The sequence below is a fragment of the Gopherus flavomarginatus genome, chromosome 4 (genome assembly GCF_025201925.1).
Source record: "Gopherus flavomarginatus isolate rGopFla2 chromosome 4, rGopFla2.mat.asm, whole genome shotgun sequence".
Lineage (NCBI taxonomy): Eukaryota > Metazoa > Chordata > Testudines > Testudinidae > Gopherus > Gopherus flavomarginatus.
In genome coordinates, this window is record NC_066620.1 from 181,601,965 (window position 1) to 181,618,313 (window position 16,349).

General features: G+C 38.9%; 1 protein-coding gene across 20 annotated transcripts in view; it reads right to left on the reverse strand.

Moving 5' to 3' along the window:
• Nucleotides 1–16,349, reverse strand: part of MYT1L (myelin transcription factor 1 like) — a 525,010-nt gene that overhangs the window by 493,663 nt on the left and 14,998 nt on the right. For 13 of the 20 annotated variants that reach the window (XR_007774015.1, XM_050950645.1, XM_050950647.1 and 10 more), the window contains exon 1: nucleotides 10,910–11,114. The exons of 2 other annotated variants lie outside the window; for them this stretch is intronic. The gene's annotated coding sequence lies outside the window, so the exon portion shown is untranslated. 5 more of the 20 variants (XM_050950634.1, XM_050950636.1, XM_050950635.1 and 2 more) reach the window with 5 other exon arrangements.

Here is a 16,349-nt window from a genome sequence, read left to right on the forward strand (position 1 = left end):
TATAACTATTCCTGTAGCAGAGACCAATGACAACATGGGCCATTCATTGATTAGTCTGAAGGAACATCTGAATTACTGTATCTATAGTATTTGCCTATACATTCTGCCCTTAAAAAGCCTAATTATCCACAACACACAGGAGGCTATAGTACATTGTTAGGTCTTAAATGTAAAGGGCTAAATTCATCATTGGTGTCACACCACACAGATGTATTTGGCCCAAAGTCTTACTGTATGTATAAGGGCCTGATCCAAAATTCATTGAAGTCAACGTGTCTCTCTTTTGATTTAATTTGAGTGAGAACAAAAGAACAGCCTTCTCAGACCCTACCAAGCAAGTAATTAAAAAAAAAATTAAAAAATCCACAGCCTTACCTTGATTCTCCCCACCACTGCAACTGGTGATGAGCAACACTTTCCATAGACCCAGACTCCGAAACAGCTGGAGTGTTGCCAAATGAACATGCATACATAGTATACTATGCCCTTTTTAATCAACTTCCTAATTAAAAAATGCCTTGCTGGCATGAAGTATGAGAAATGTAGGCTTCAAATAACTCACAAAATAATAGCACCCCCCCCCCCAAAACCCAGGGTAGGTTGAAAATCTGTGATCTTACAGATGTTTATATCTCTGCACTAGGCAAACTCATAATCAATTTCCTTATGCCTGACCCTCAAGATGTATTACATTTATCCTGAAGGAAACTGGTTTCAGAAACCAATTGCCCAGATGCATTAGACAGGTGGGAGTTTCAGTGAACCAAAGGGTCTACTGGCAGATGCAACATTGATTTCTGAATGTTCACAATCTACCAGACAGCTCCATAGCAGACTTGATTTGATGGCTCTCTATGGGGTGCCCTGCAGCCTTGATTACTTCCACAACCAAGTTGGCTAGGACTGTTATGTGGTGACTGTGCTCTGTGTTTTCAGCTTCACTGTAAATGTATCTCTACAACAAATCTGATCTGAGGTCTGATCAGACTTAAAACCCAAACTTACAACTATGCTTACTGCTTTCATAACCCACTGTCTGAGCCCATTTAAGGTTTCCCTCCCTCCTTAAGTTCTTTGTCATTAAAATTTGCTGCTCTCTCTCCAAGTAAGATGGTCATGATGGTTCTCATCAAAGCAAGATGATGTAGAAATTCTATAGGGAAAAAAATCTCTCTCAGCATACCAAATATATTTGCTTTGCTCATGGACTTATTGACCTAAGGCATGCTTTATTTAGAGAATAGACCAATACATGGGCTGAATGCTGATTCACTTCATGAAAATCTAAGTGCACTTCTATAGATATTTAAACCACCTTTATTAGTATCATTAGGCCTTTTTTCAATCACTTCTGGGGGGAGGGGGAGTCAGCAAGTAATTTATAGCCTTGAAGTTTTCTTGCATTATACTATCAAGAGCTTCACAACTGCATTCAAATTTGACCTATGTGATGCAAACATTAATCTAGTTCAGATCAATTAAAATTACATGCAACATTTCCACAATAATATTCAGTGGTACAAAAATTCTGAAAAATTATTCTGCCACCAGTGAGACAACTACAGTACTCAAGAGTTCATCAGGAAATAGGTTCTGACATAGGAAATCTTCATTTTTAAAATGTGCATATATTATGTATTTTAAAAAATAATGTACATGCAGATTACTCATTGAAATGCTGATGGAACTATAACAATTCTGTATTTTCACTGCCTTAGTGTATAGCAAGATTGCTACACAGAAACAAAAGAGTATTCAGAAGAATACTTTTCCACCATTCATGTAGCAAAGTTTCAACACCTGAATCAATATTTTAGATATTTTTGCTAATAATATTTGCGTTTGATTAAAATAGTTCCTTTTTATATACTCAGCTCTCCACCATTAAAATGAAATGAAACCAAAAGTAAAGGGGAAAAAAAATAAAACTAGTCACCTATAAATCCAGAGAAATAATAAACCAATAAATATATTTTAAGTCTCTCTTCCTCTTTTATTTTTCTTTGTATCCGTACAATAGTTTGATTCTACAATTCATAAAAGATGCAGTAATGCAGAGAAGAAGAAAGTCATGCTATGAACTAAAAACTATTGTGATGCAATTTGGGCCCCTTTAAAAATGCAGGAATATGCCTGAGTAGTACAGTCTAAGACAAAGAAACCACTGCAGATGAAAATACTAAACCAAACTATTCTCCTTGTGTTGCCAGTTCATGCTGATAGATTGAAATGCAAATAATTTAATATTTCAGCATCCAGATAGTATAGTGTAAATTAATCATAAAATCAATTCACGATTCTAAATTAGCTTAAAATGTATTGAATTTTGGATCTGCCAGTTGTAACTTATTTCTTTTCTTCATTTCAGTTGATAAATGAATATAATGAAAAACGCCAGCATTAGAGACAAACATGATTTTTTCCAGTTAGATTCCATTTCACTGTATGTACTTTTACTTTACTTTGTTTTTCTAATGTTTACAATTTTATTCTGCAATTCAATGTAAGCTTATTTGTTTAATATATATACAACTATATATACACACACTACTTGTCTTCACCCTAACAAACAAGTTTAAGCTAAGCATTCAACACTTGAACAAACACTATGAAATGATCAAATGCAACTACACACTGCTTGTTAAGAGAAAACAGTTCATTCCAACATTTTTTGTTTGGAGTTTTTGGCATAGTGAAGACTTCTTCTGCTTGTTGTAGTAGTTTATTTTCATAAAATACCAAACAAGTATGAAATGCCAAAAAGATAAAAAGCTATATTCCCTTTGAAAATATTCACTGTTGTTCTCCAAAGCAAAATAGTTAAAGATGACTCCTAAAAACACAAGCCTCTAAAATGAAAGCCAATCATTCTTTAACTGATCCGCAGTAGTCAGAAATCTATGTAAAGACAAATCACAGATAGTCATTTCTATCTAACATTAACAGTAGTTAAAAAAATTAGGTCAGTTGAAATGAAAATCTCCATTTTTAAGGAGATTAAGAACCATTAACATAGGATAAAACTATTCCTAAATGACTATAAGAGAAAGAAGCAAATTCAGCCAATTTTTAAAACATTCAATGTTGTAGTATATACAACATTAGAATTATGTAAGAAATCTATGTCGATGGATGGTCTATTAGAAAATGAGGATTCTATTCATGTTCAGTGTTCTCTGGCAGAATTTTGAGTAATTAAAAGCTATTTTTATTTATTTTCTTGTTTTTGTTTTCAGCCTGCTCTTCAATAAAGAACCTCTCTCAGCAACACAGAAATCATGTTTTTTTTCCCCTCCCACTAGCAATATGCAGATCTATAACTTAAGTTTGGGTTTTAGAATCATTAGTGAGTTGGCTAGTAAATAAACTACAATCTTATTCCAACCAGGAAAATACATACCAGTTAGAATTAAATACTTCTAGCATTTACTAATGTTACTGGACGGACATTGTACTAGCAAATATTAAATATATTTAATAATAGACATTTGCAAATGCAAATTTCAGAAAACAATAATCACTAAGGGCTCGATCCTGCTCCCTTTGAAATAAATGTTAAAACTCCCCACTGACTTCAGAGAGAGCATGATCTTGCCCTGAACAGTTCAGATAATCTTCAGATCTTTGCATACGAAAATATGTTGAGCAGTTTAGCAAAAAAGTACAGCAAAACTGGCTATTCTTTTGTTACTGTCCAGAGAGTTGAACTTTCCTTCACTTTCTGAACAAGAGCAAAGTGACCTGAGAACAATAACAGTGAAAAAAGGGCATATTTACCTTTAGGGAATGTCAAAGGGAAAGCTGAAGAATTGCAAAACCAAGTAGTCCAAATGAATTATCTATGCATTGCCGTCCAATTCTGCACCTTAAACTAGGCCACAGCCTGTCAGGCAATCATTTCAGCACCAGCCACCCTGCCTTCCATCTTAAGACATTCACCCAGAAAATTGACAAACCTGCTCCAAGACAACAAAACTCTTCTAATGCTTTTGAACGCCCACCATTTGTTCTCCATTCATCCAATCAACTTTTCTCTGCACATCTTCTCTTGCTACCGAGGCTCAGAGACAGGATCACTTCTCATCTGTATGCTAATTATTTTGCCACATGGACAAAAGTAATAATGCTTTTAGACAGGAAACCAACGGGCCTGAAGTAGAAGACAGAAATTAATAAATTGACACCATTAAACGATGCAAAAAAGAGGAGCATGCGTGCAGCACTGTGGCTGATGGATCAGCTGTAACCTCCATTTAAAAGCAGCAGACAGACAGGCGATGGGCTACAGAAAACCCAGGCTGTATAGTATGCATCAAGCACAAGTTCCCTTAGAGACCACATTACTGCAGCAGAATAAAATCAGTAGCATATTGCTGACTTACCCTCTCTCAGTCTGCATCCTTTAAGCAATACAAAAACATATCCATTTGCGTGAGGGGGACTTCACCGCTAAACAAGATATTTTTTCAGCTATAGTTTTGGCTTAAAACCAATATTTTTTTAACTCTCCTGTTTATTAGGCTTGCAATAGTCAGACAAGATTGGGGCTGTCTACTATAATGCTTCCTGCATTGTACCCACAGGCCCCTAAATCTCTGGAACAGAATGTGTATCATGTGCAGTGTTGTATTTAATGTAATAGATGGGAACAGAAAATACCAGACTGTTAACAGATACGGAGTAGGTGATACATCTAAAAATACCTCCTCTAGCACTGATCCTATGGCAAAATGGAGCTTGGGTAAAAGAAATCTTAGAAAAATTCAGCAAAACTGTACACTTTTAAATGCTTATGGTTTTTAAAATGATTAAAAATAAATATGTTATTTGCTTGCCACTAAAACAACCTTCCAGTGTGTATAGAGTTAACTCAAATTTCTGAAGCCTCGTTTACCAGCTAGCACCATATTCTCTCTTTTAAAACAAAAGAAACAAACTATTTCTAGCTGGAAAGATTACCAAGGTTCTACCACTGATATAAACTTGATCAAGGAAACTTTCATTTGACAAACAGACCAAATGTAAACAAGATCTCATATACAAAAGACTAAATTTGCATGTGGTTTTCACAAAAATGTTGCCAGTAAAAGCAGGTTGATTTTGTAGCTCTGGCTGACTCAGGCTAGTAAATGAGCTGTATTATCAAGGAGAGGGTCTTTTTCACTCAAAGGGACACTCAAATTAGTACACTCCCCTACCCCCTTTCCAACACTCACTGTCCTAACACAGCCTTTTTCAACCCTCTTCCCCTCCCCCAACATGGTAATAAGCTTCACTTCTGTATAACGCTCGAAATATGGGGCAGGGGACCTGAATGAGGTTATCAGGAGGGTAAAAGCTCCCTTTAAATCTGTCCCCTAAAAATGCCATTTTCGTACTAGGCTGATAATTTGTGACCTAGGTAGAACTGCAGCGCTCTTTACACAAAGTCAAACCAAAACGACAGTAAAGAAACTGCAGCTCACCTTAAATACTCAAAGGGGCTTGGTTGCAAGTCTAGCAGCTGGGAGCCTAGGCTTCCCTGCTGCACCCTGCCCTCCATACAATATAAAGAGAAGTAGAGCACCTCTCAGTAAAATTGTCAGCAGCTACCAGGCAAAAGCCGTCCTTCAGAATCAATTTCTGCCAAGCAGCTATTTTTCGTATGAACAGGCGCACATGGACGCAGGTTGATTTGGTTGCCCTCTTCATTGCCATGGTATTCATTGCAATCCCCCTGGTTCCTCCACCCTGTTAGTTTGCTGCCTACAGTGATGCTCTCTTCTCTGCAAGCAGCACCACTGCTGATAAACCACTGCAGACTTGCAGAGGGGGACCATGCTGCCCACTGTTTCAGCAGCAGGGACTGAACACCAAAAGGGTAAATCTCAAGAAACACCTTCTCCCCCCCCCCGCAAACCTCAGAGGTAATCCCTCTAAAGCCCGAGTTTGCTGGCTGACGTGTTGAGACCAGACATGTTGGTTGCTACAGAGGTTACAATTCCCTTCTCATCCAGCCTTGCCAGAAATCACGCTGCAGTCTGAAGGGGGGGGGGAGCCTATCTGTGTGTAAGTAGCCCTTGGCATCTTGAGCCATCCGAGCTGCTCCACAGCCACAGAGATGACAAACTTTGACAAGGGAGAGGGGTTTTAGAAAGGGGGCTAAATCACAGCAAACAGAATGAGGAACATGCTAGCAAAAGCGAAACCATCGCTTGCATTAATTGGGAGGATGCAAGGATTTGTGTGTCTCTCCCCTCCCCAACACACACACACACCTATATTTTCTGTAATTCTTTTCTGTCATCTCCGATTACATCTACCTACACTCCCAGGACTCCTCGTGACGCCAGCGTCTAGAACGGGCAACACTCTGGGAGCACCCATGGGGAAAACATTCGCAGAGCTCGAGCAATGCAGGTGTGACACGCAGGGGCAGACGCCGAGACAGTGAAAGCTGTTCCATAAAGTAAAGAGGAAGCAGAGACAGCTTCTCAAGGAGAAACGCCTCTCCTGACCTCTAAGGCGGAAAGCGAGTGCTAGCTACCATGTCTGCTGCTTTATGCAGCAGCAGGGTGGCTTTGGGTTTTTTAAGCCACCATTTAAAATAATCAAAATGTAAAAACACCTGCCAAAGGGTAGTCACCAAAAACAGCCTGTATATGCTTCTGTTGTTTGAGATCACTTTTGGGTTCAGTATTTTACGGTAGCTTCCTCTTCCTGGGAGAGGGGGAGAGGAACAAACCCAACCCGACAAAAAACCTGTCCTCTTTCATATGCCACAAGTTGACATGCCACCTTACTTTGTCCATATGTTCACATGTACCGTGTCCACATGGTATTAGCATGAGGCTGAGGCACATATCTCCTGACAGGTGTTTACAAACTGCAATGGCTGGGAAACGTTTGCACCTGGCAAAGAGCTCACATTCTTGTTCAGGTTTCGAGCTGGCGCAAAGAAAGGGCCGAGCCCTGCTGCTATGGAAGCCAGTACCAAAACCACCCCATGGGAGCAGGATGGAGCCCAGAGTTAGCAGCATAAATTAGAAGCATTTGCACACACGCACAAAAAGACTAGTGTGGAAAATAACCTGGGAGACTGGTGATTCATTGGCCTAATTATCCTCCTTAAGACGTGAGAGTATTGTGTTAATGGTCTGGGATGCCTCCCCCTCCCACAGCCTGGGCCTCTTCAGGGTGGGGGTCGGGGGAGGAGATGTTACGCGGCGTTAACGAGAGAGCACTGTATTCTTTCTGAAAGCTATGCTAAGTGAACTAATTTCAACTGACCTATACTGGAAAACCTACCATTTCATTGACTTTCTCACTGGTGGTAGTTTATTGCAAGCTACCGGAAGCATAACTCATGCACGAGACAAACTTACTACTGTTAGGCTGGAATTAAAGTCCTGTATTTCTTAGAAAGGGCGGGGAGCAACCAGCAGCCTTAATTAGACTGTCACCAAGAACCTGTTCCTATACAGCCCTCTCTATGTCCTTTATTAAAGGTACAGCCTTCTAAAACAATTGCGGGTGAAAGTACTCCTGGACGGGGGGTAGGGCAGGAGAGGAGGCAGGTGACAGGAAAAGATTTATTCTTAAGAGCAGGTTTTCACTGACGTACACTGTTAAGAACTGTGTGAAACTCGGCTTTACAGTAACCCCACAACAAGTTAAAGTAGGTTCTGTGGCGTTGTATTTGGAGAATTTTGAAAATAGGCATTAGCCATCCAATGGCCTGTAGTGGCTGCAGAGGAATCGTTGGAATCTATTGTGTTACTGGCTACTTGGATATTTTACATGCATTATTTAATAGCTTAACTGCTCTTCAGCGATGCACTTTTAATGTAAAAGGATTCTTATTTTAATGATTCGCAATAGTTTATTTGAAGTAATGACCAATCCTTGACACAACATAGTTTAATGCGTGGCTTCAATTCTGAATATAGAGCCATGTTCATAAAGAACAGGAACGGAAAAAATGTGACAAAAGAAGTTAACTGCGCATGCGCAGTAGCCAATTAACTGATAGCAATATAACTTTTACATAATAAAAGTCACATACCAAACTGCATAGCAGCAGATCGTGCACTAATACCATGTTTTAAACTAATACTAATTTTAAACAAATCATGCCTAGTCTGATTTAGAAATCTCAAACCAGAAAACGATTGTATTTTTATTGCAACCGAAAACAGGCTAAGTCGTTTATATTATGTATTCACTAACAGGAGATCTTTTAGACTAAGTTTCAGTCAAACAGTGCTTAGCAATGTCAAACTCCTGAAAACTGGGGTTTGCAATTCAGGGAAGCTTCCATCTATGCTAGTGCCAGCGAGGGCAGTCATAATGTTGAAGAATTAAGCTTGATACTATATATGTTTATTCGTGTAAAAAGGAGGAAAACTAGTGGCATTAACTCATTGTGGAATACTTTGAAGAGGCATTATTGAATATAACAACACCTGTAATGCCATTATATCTTGATAGTAAAATTGTATGGATGCAAGGAAGTACTATTTAAACTACAGTATTATGTTGATTTCACAAACTAAACAAAATGCACGCAAGGACAGCTTTTAAAATGAAAGAAAGAAGCATTAAAGAGCACAGATTTTATATTTTTACCCCAGCCATCTTCATATTGTTTAATTATAAAGCATAAAGGCGTCTCTTGCTTTTACCTCAATGAGCAGAATCATTAAGGTGATGAAAGTAAGTCATTTTCACATTGCCAGTAAACTAGTAGGAAGTCAGTCAGTGCTGAATGTAATTGCTATTTGCAGCGGACAGCTCCTGGTGCTGAAAGGGAAAGGCAGAGAAATCTCTTTCACAATAGCTCACTCAACCAGCCTTTGAAAAATCACAGCAAAACTGAATGAGGTGGCAAGTGCTCGGGCTGAATAGCTCTGTCTGCTGAACAATGGCAGCCAACTCCAAATCCTACTATAATCACATTAATGAGATTAATCAGTGAATTAGCAGTAGTCAAATGTCAGGGTGGCAAGGAGGAATCCAACCAAGCTTGGTAATTAACTTTTTGGGGTCAGGGAGAGAGAACCAATTGTGCTGTCTCTTAGGCTTTTTCAGAAGTTTACCCATTTCTCTTTGGAAGATCCTAACAATTCAAGAGGAAAAAAATAAAAAGACCTCAACCTGTTCATGCTACAAGACAGTCTGCTAATAAACAGGATCGTGTTACTTTTCTGTTACTTTCAGTGGAAGTCCACTGAGGAAACTATCATTTCAAACAATCTACCCAAACTATCAGAGCTACGTTGTATTCAACTTTGAGTGTGAAATTAGTTTTGTAATCGAATGTCCGCCACAAATAGAATATGCATGATAAATAAGGCATATACAGAATAAATGTCATTCCCTTTAAGAATCTATGGTACAAGATACATTTTTGGAGAGAGGAACAGCACCTTTTAAAATATTAGTCACATGTTATCATGATAATCTACTAGTGGGTCTATTGGAAACTGGTTCTTATAACAAAAATAAGAATAATTTTAATTAAATAATTTAGTGGAACTTCCTTTCTGTGGCCAAGTCAGAGATCTGCCATATTGTAACTGACCTGAATACGAGTGAAACTTCTTTTCATCTGAAATTCAGCGCCCAGGATCATTTCAGTGTTACAAGGAGTTATTATGCAGCATTAAATTTAGAAATAAGCTTCTTCGCAAATGGCAAATAACTGAAATGCAATTTTGTTTATTAGCAAACAAGGGAATGCTGCATAATTCACTTTCTGCCTTTTAAAGCAACAGTATTGTCAGCCGTGTGAAACATTTGTAATTAAAAAACAAAAACAAACTAAGCTTACAAACACTTCTGTGGAAATGAACGCTAAAAACAAAAGCAACAAAACTTTGGGTGGTAGTTCGTCTACCTGAGGTTGTGTACAGTGTTCATTATAGAGGAAAAAAATGACTTGCTTTTGTTCTATGAGTTTAATCTTATCTAGTTACAAATACAAGTACAGGAAGAGAATCTGCTTAAAGAGTAAGTTTTAATTACTTCTGATTCCTTTTTTTTTTACAATGTTCAGCTGCTTTTCAGTGATTAATATTTATAATTTTCACCAAGTTTATATAGATATTATACAATATTTTCTTCAAGCTGTCCTTATCTGAACTATTTTTAAACTGAAGTATGGGAGGATGAAGATTTCAACACGGTATATTAAATGAATCAACATTATTTGCAAAGCTGGTTCTATGTTAGGAATAGTATACCACGTCAAACTATTGTAGATTTGAAATATTTAAGAAAGTTATCTTTAAAATGCAACTTTTATGTGAATATTACCTTAAAAGTATAAATCCATTATTTTTCTGTCACTGTGCCTTCAAGACATATTTTGTGTAAAAAGCATAGCAATTTAGCATCTTTTATTTGAATGTGTTTGAATATCTGTAATTCTCAAGTATTTTATGGGTATCAGAAGTTGTCGTCTCAGGATCTTCGTATCAAAAGTACTATACAACATGCAGCAAGTTTATATAAACAACATGCTTAATGCAGCAACACATTCTTGTGCACTGAAATCAGACTTCAGTATATTACTAACTAGCCTATAGTTCAACACAATCGCATCTGCACAGCAACACTGCAAGAACTTGAAAAGAGCAAACAATGGATAGTATAAACTATTGAACTGCAAAAAACAATAGCCACCCTCCTAGAATCAGCTCCCTGCATAAAATACAGCCCTCACCTACACCATTAAGTATTACAAACTAACCACAAGAACGACATTTCAGCATGGTTAAGAAACAGCCCTGGCTCACGACAACTTTGAAAGGATGAGGAGTAAGAAGCATACCACAGAGACCCAGAAAAGGCTGCTTTTTTTCTTCACTGAACACTGAAAAGATACCCCAGGTTCCAGGGATTAAAAAAAAAAATTAAATACACCCACCAACACTGAGTAAAAATCAGGGGGGCTTCAAGAAGACTGCAGGGAAAAAGCTCTCTCACTCTCCTTAGTGTGCAGAAGCTTAGGGGGGAAAATGTCGCCCTGGCAGGAATGACAAATGCAGCACGATAGGCTAGCAGGCCTGAGGGATCTGTTTTACTTCCACATACATCCTCTAATGCACGCACTCCCACTCATCCTCTCGATATGCTTCCCCCCCACCTTTTTTTTTCACCAGCTCCAAATCCCCGGCATATGACCTTCTGTTAAATAGATAAAAAAAATTTGCTTATCAGTCATGCAAATGAGGCTGAATTCATTTTCCACAACAGATGGCCTCATAGATAATGATGATGGAAGAGAGAAAATTGAATGTCTCTCACAAGGTGGTCATGGCAACCGAGAGCAGAATTATATCAATAATAAGCTCACTGCATAATAAGGTTGTCAATCCCACAAATCAAAGTCTCCAGCTAAACCAGGTAGCCCACCCCCAAGTCGTTACCAGGTAAATAGAGAAATGGACCGCGTTGGTGGCTGATGTAAAACAAAAACAAAATAAGGGATTGTGAAAAGAAATGGCAGCTCGAGCAAATTCTGAGACACAGTTGGAAGGAATAATCAGGAGAGATTCCCCCCCCCCCCCGTGCTAATTGTTTTATTGGATGATTTTGGGGGGGGGGGGTGATGGGGTTTTACAGGGATGCGTATATATTAATAGCGAGGCTGATATTGCGAACTCGCTCTGCTGCTGGTGCCTTTCTCCCCACCCTGTCTCTGATGTGGAGTGCTGCATTGATGCAATAGCAGTTCTCCTCAGGCTTCCACCTTGGCTCCCAGGGGGCCACCCCGCAAAATGAATCAGCAGCCATCCTGAGCAGCCTGATTAAAATGAAAATGGCAAGGCACATGTCTGGGCGGAACTAGAGCTGAGCTGCCTGTCTGGCAAGCATGCTCAATATAGCTTTTGCTAATAATGGCTTACTGCCTTTCATTTTTAAAGGTATTACCATCGTCCCTTCCCCCTCCCCCAGTGCTGGCTTTCCCCTCCCCCCTTAATTATGTATTGCTCACAGTTATAGTCTGCCAGACTGACATGCAGTTATTGTGAAAAGACACACTGTCTTCGCAGGGAATTTCTCCTCAAATATGCTGAAAAACCCAAGACAACCTATGAACATGGAGCTATAAATTATTTCCAGCTATTAGGTAGAAAACAGATCTTGGGGAGAGGGGGAAACTCCATCTAGGCACAGTCCAATATCCTGAAAGGGAGCTTTTAGGGGAAAAAAATCATTTCTGTATCCCTTCCCCTGCAATCCTATCTACATCGCAAAGCATGCCTAGCAGCACATGAAAAAGCATCGGTCTGCAACCCTATATGAAATGTATTTAGGAAAAATCCCGCCTGAGCAACCATTCTAGGAAAACTCCCCAATGCAGCAAATTGGATGTATTGAGAAAAAGAAGAATTGAACTGCACATTTTAAATGTCACCGTTCAGCTGACTACAAAAACACTGTTCTGGGGCAATCAGATTTTTTCCAGCATTAAGAATATTAATACACGCCTAATATTTTAAAGTTGGCCAGCTTTGTTGTGTTATGAGGGCTTCAGTTTGCTCTTCATATGCTCTCTCTATTGTGTGAGTGAGACTTCTCTTAGGCAAGTACTGCGGTAGCAAAGCTATAGCTTCAGCTCTGTACATATTACATTTATACACATACACAGACAGAGATGCCTTCAGTTAATTCCTGTTTCTGAGACTTGCTCTTTCCTGCATTCTACCCCCGATGCTGCAGTGTGAATCAGAAATCAATAGAGCTGCTCTAATGGAGGTTCCACTCAGCAAAGCAGCTGCAGCTGGCTGTGCGCAGACACACACACATACACACACACACACACACACAGAGCTAATGACGTCTGTGCAACTTTTTCAGCTGATTGGACACTGCATCGGATGTTCTGTGGAGCAAAGAATAGGAGGAATCTGCTATTACAGTCTGCTAAAAAAGAAAATATGGTAGCTTGTATTTTCCTGGCTACACGAGAGCAAGGCTGAGCGCCTACAGCCTGGCTACAGCGTGTGTGAGCGAGAACTGTTCTCTAGGGGGATGTGGTCACCCTGGAATAAAAAATAACACCCTAAGATTATCATAGACACTGCTGTGGCACAGAACTCTGCAAACCACACGGGATTATTAGTTTTATAGGGCTACATCGTCATATCACGAGAGAGAAGAATAAGGCACGGGAAGTAGACATGAAAATCAAAGTTGTTTCATAGCTAGATTAATAGGATAATTTGTGCCCTTTGGTGCGTTTGCAAGGATTTCTGCTTTTCCCATCCGTTGCAGGAGTGGTTTAACAAGAGCAGTATTTTAAATTCGTTGTCATAAATTATGCACTAAAGAAAAAACCAAAAACGAATCACGTCAACTGAAAATGTCCTTCTACTTCCCTTACATACAAAAGAACAATGCTATATTTGGTAAATTGTACCCTCCAATTTCATTTGCTAGATTTTTTTTTAAGTACATTTTTCCATATCTATGCTGCAAAGCTGCTGATGATCGTTTCCTGCAGCTGTATTTCACTGAACCAAGAAACTACCGTGCTGCTGAATCTCTCTCTCTCTCTCTCTCTCTGTATTTTATATATAAATCTAATCCTTTACTCTCCAAACAAGGCATTCCTGGTATCTGCGGCACCGCAGAGCACCTCCCCCATCCTCCTGTCAATGTGTCTGAGCTTCAGGATATTGACAGCAACTGTCCCAGCTTGAGTCTGGCTCCAGTGGAGCATTTATATTCCTTCCACTCAGCCCTGTGTTTTTTTGCAAGGATGAGAATGCCAACCCAAGACCAACTCTGGAAAAATAAAGTTTGGAAAAAATGAATGAATCATAAAGCCAAATTGCACGACAGAGCCACATTCCAGACTGTGCTGTACAGTTAATTCTTATGCAAGCTTTAAAAACTCCAGCTCAAAACTAAAAATTAAGAGATGTGGCAGACTGCAAAATAATAGACTGTAGGATATTTTAGAACAAAAAGGGGCCAATAAGCTCAGGAGTCCACCTTCTTCTCCCAGTTAGCAATTATACCTCCACAATATACCCCACTCTGAATATTTGCCTAGTCTGGGTTTAAATTATTTATACAAGTTGCTCTTTCTGCTGTCCTTGACAGTTTGTTGCACATATTAGCTGCTCTCTGTGTAAAGCTGTTCTGTCTAGATTCCTTTCCTGCCCAGCCCTTTACTTAGCCTTAACTCCTTTTGTACTGGACAGAAAGCTTTGCCCATTTCCAATGTCTGCTCACTTGGACATAGATTTCAGGAAGTAGAAGGTACATTCAGCAGCCCAGAAACTGAGTGTTTGCTAGACATAGTAGGTAGTATGTTAGGCAAAGGTTAAACAGTTTATGGTACCTTCCGTTGTATCTGAAATTAATCCCCCCCAGCTTAACCTACATGGCAAAGTATATTTCCTAAAAAAAAAAGTAGTCTTTTCTCTGTAAAAAACACAAACTTAAGATGACTGATACTCATGAAAGTAAATATTGTTACCACTGACACATTGGAAGGAACATTTTTCATGAATTTCCCTAGTTTGGCTGATGCTATATTTATCCAGTCTTCTGAAAATGAGAGACCCACAAGACACATAACAGAGCAGCTTGGTAACAGCCACTCACATTTATTTTGGTGATACCATGGCTAGAATAGTGCATGTATTAAGGATGAAAGATCTTCAAAAGTTTCATGTTGCAACTTCATTTTGGATAAGTATGTTAAACTTCAGCAGTTCATCAAAGGTCTATCTGGCTAAACAAACTTCTTCAGAGTGCACTATTGGTCTGGGACTCTCATGAGGAAAGACTGTCACGAGATTTCCAGAACTACTGCTTCTGGCCAGAAATACCATGATAACAACCTCTTCTCCAACCATTTGACACTCTTAATTCTAGATTCAGACAGAAGCTTTAAATGAAAACATATTTAACATATTTCAGCATCTCAATGAAATATTTTGCTTATAACAATGAGGAAATGTATAGGAGAGGGTCTGCATTTATTTGAACTGGTTCACCAATCTGTATCCAAAACTAGAAAGATTATGGCTTGTTATTTACTGAGGGATGTGTGCTTTCCATTTTGTTATTGACATCAGTGAGAAGGAGCAGCCCCACCGCAGTATCAACAAATTGGAGACAATTCAGTGAAAAGCAATAAAAACAATTAAGGGACTGGAGGGAATAGCTTATAGGAAAAGATTAAAAGGGCTAAACACAGAGAAAATAACTGAGGGAGAACATGATAACCTTCTTCATGTACTTGATGGTTCAAAAAACCAAGGAGGGAGAGCAATTGTTTAGGGTATCCTAAAGGGTGTTGCTAGGAGTAATGAGAATAAATTAAGCAAAGGAATACTAAGGTTGAATATCAGGAAACAATTCCTAATGATGTGATCTATTAGACTGTGATATAATTTCTTCTGAGATTAGCAAAGCCACATTACTCAAGTCATTTATAACTGGACCAAACAAAGCACTGCAGGTTATACTATAGGGAGCAATCCTACAATGGCAGGGGAGTGGTCTACATAACCCAATAGGTCTTTTCTCTCTCTAAATTCAATGCTTCTCAGTTCTTATTAGTTTATACCTCTGGTTAAGCAATAGTCCCCATTGTAAGCTCTGTTGGCTAAATCAGAAAGAATCATGGGAATTCTGAATCTCACTACTAGAACATCGAGGGAGTTTTTCCAGTTTAAAATAGTTGTATAAAGTACTTAATTAAAAATAGTCAGTAGAAACAGATTCATTTATTTTCGTATCTTTATATCATATGACCAAATATTATGCCAGCAATGTGCTAGACACTTTAGAAATAGGGTAAAGGGTCACAATCTAAGGTCATGAAAGATTTACAGTCTAAGGTCCTGATTCATCAAAATGCTTAAATTAGTGTCTAACTTCAAGCGAGTAGTTCAAACAGCATCAAAGCGACACAGGCATGTTTACTTTTGATCTGAACAATGTATTATGCAACAATTTTTTGGTCCTTGTACCTTGCAGCCTTTGTTACCCCCAAGCCACATAGATGTCAATAGGATTACTCATGTTCTTGAAGTTTAGCACAGGCCTAAGTATCTGGCTGAACTGGGATCTAAGGTGCCAATCCTGCAAAAAATTACATACATGAATAGCTACACACATGAAGAATTCCCTTATGTCCAAGTCAAATAGGACTACTCATAGTTCATTGTTTATTACTTATATTATGCTAGAATCAAGGAGCATAGACTCTGAAGCCAGGGGTAGGTGGGGGAGCTCAGGCTATGCCCCAACCCACTTTTTGGCCTGGCCAGACCTGGGTGGTGCTGTTACCTCTTGCACCAGGTTGCAATACCATTCACTGACATTTGGAAACAGTGAGT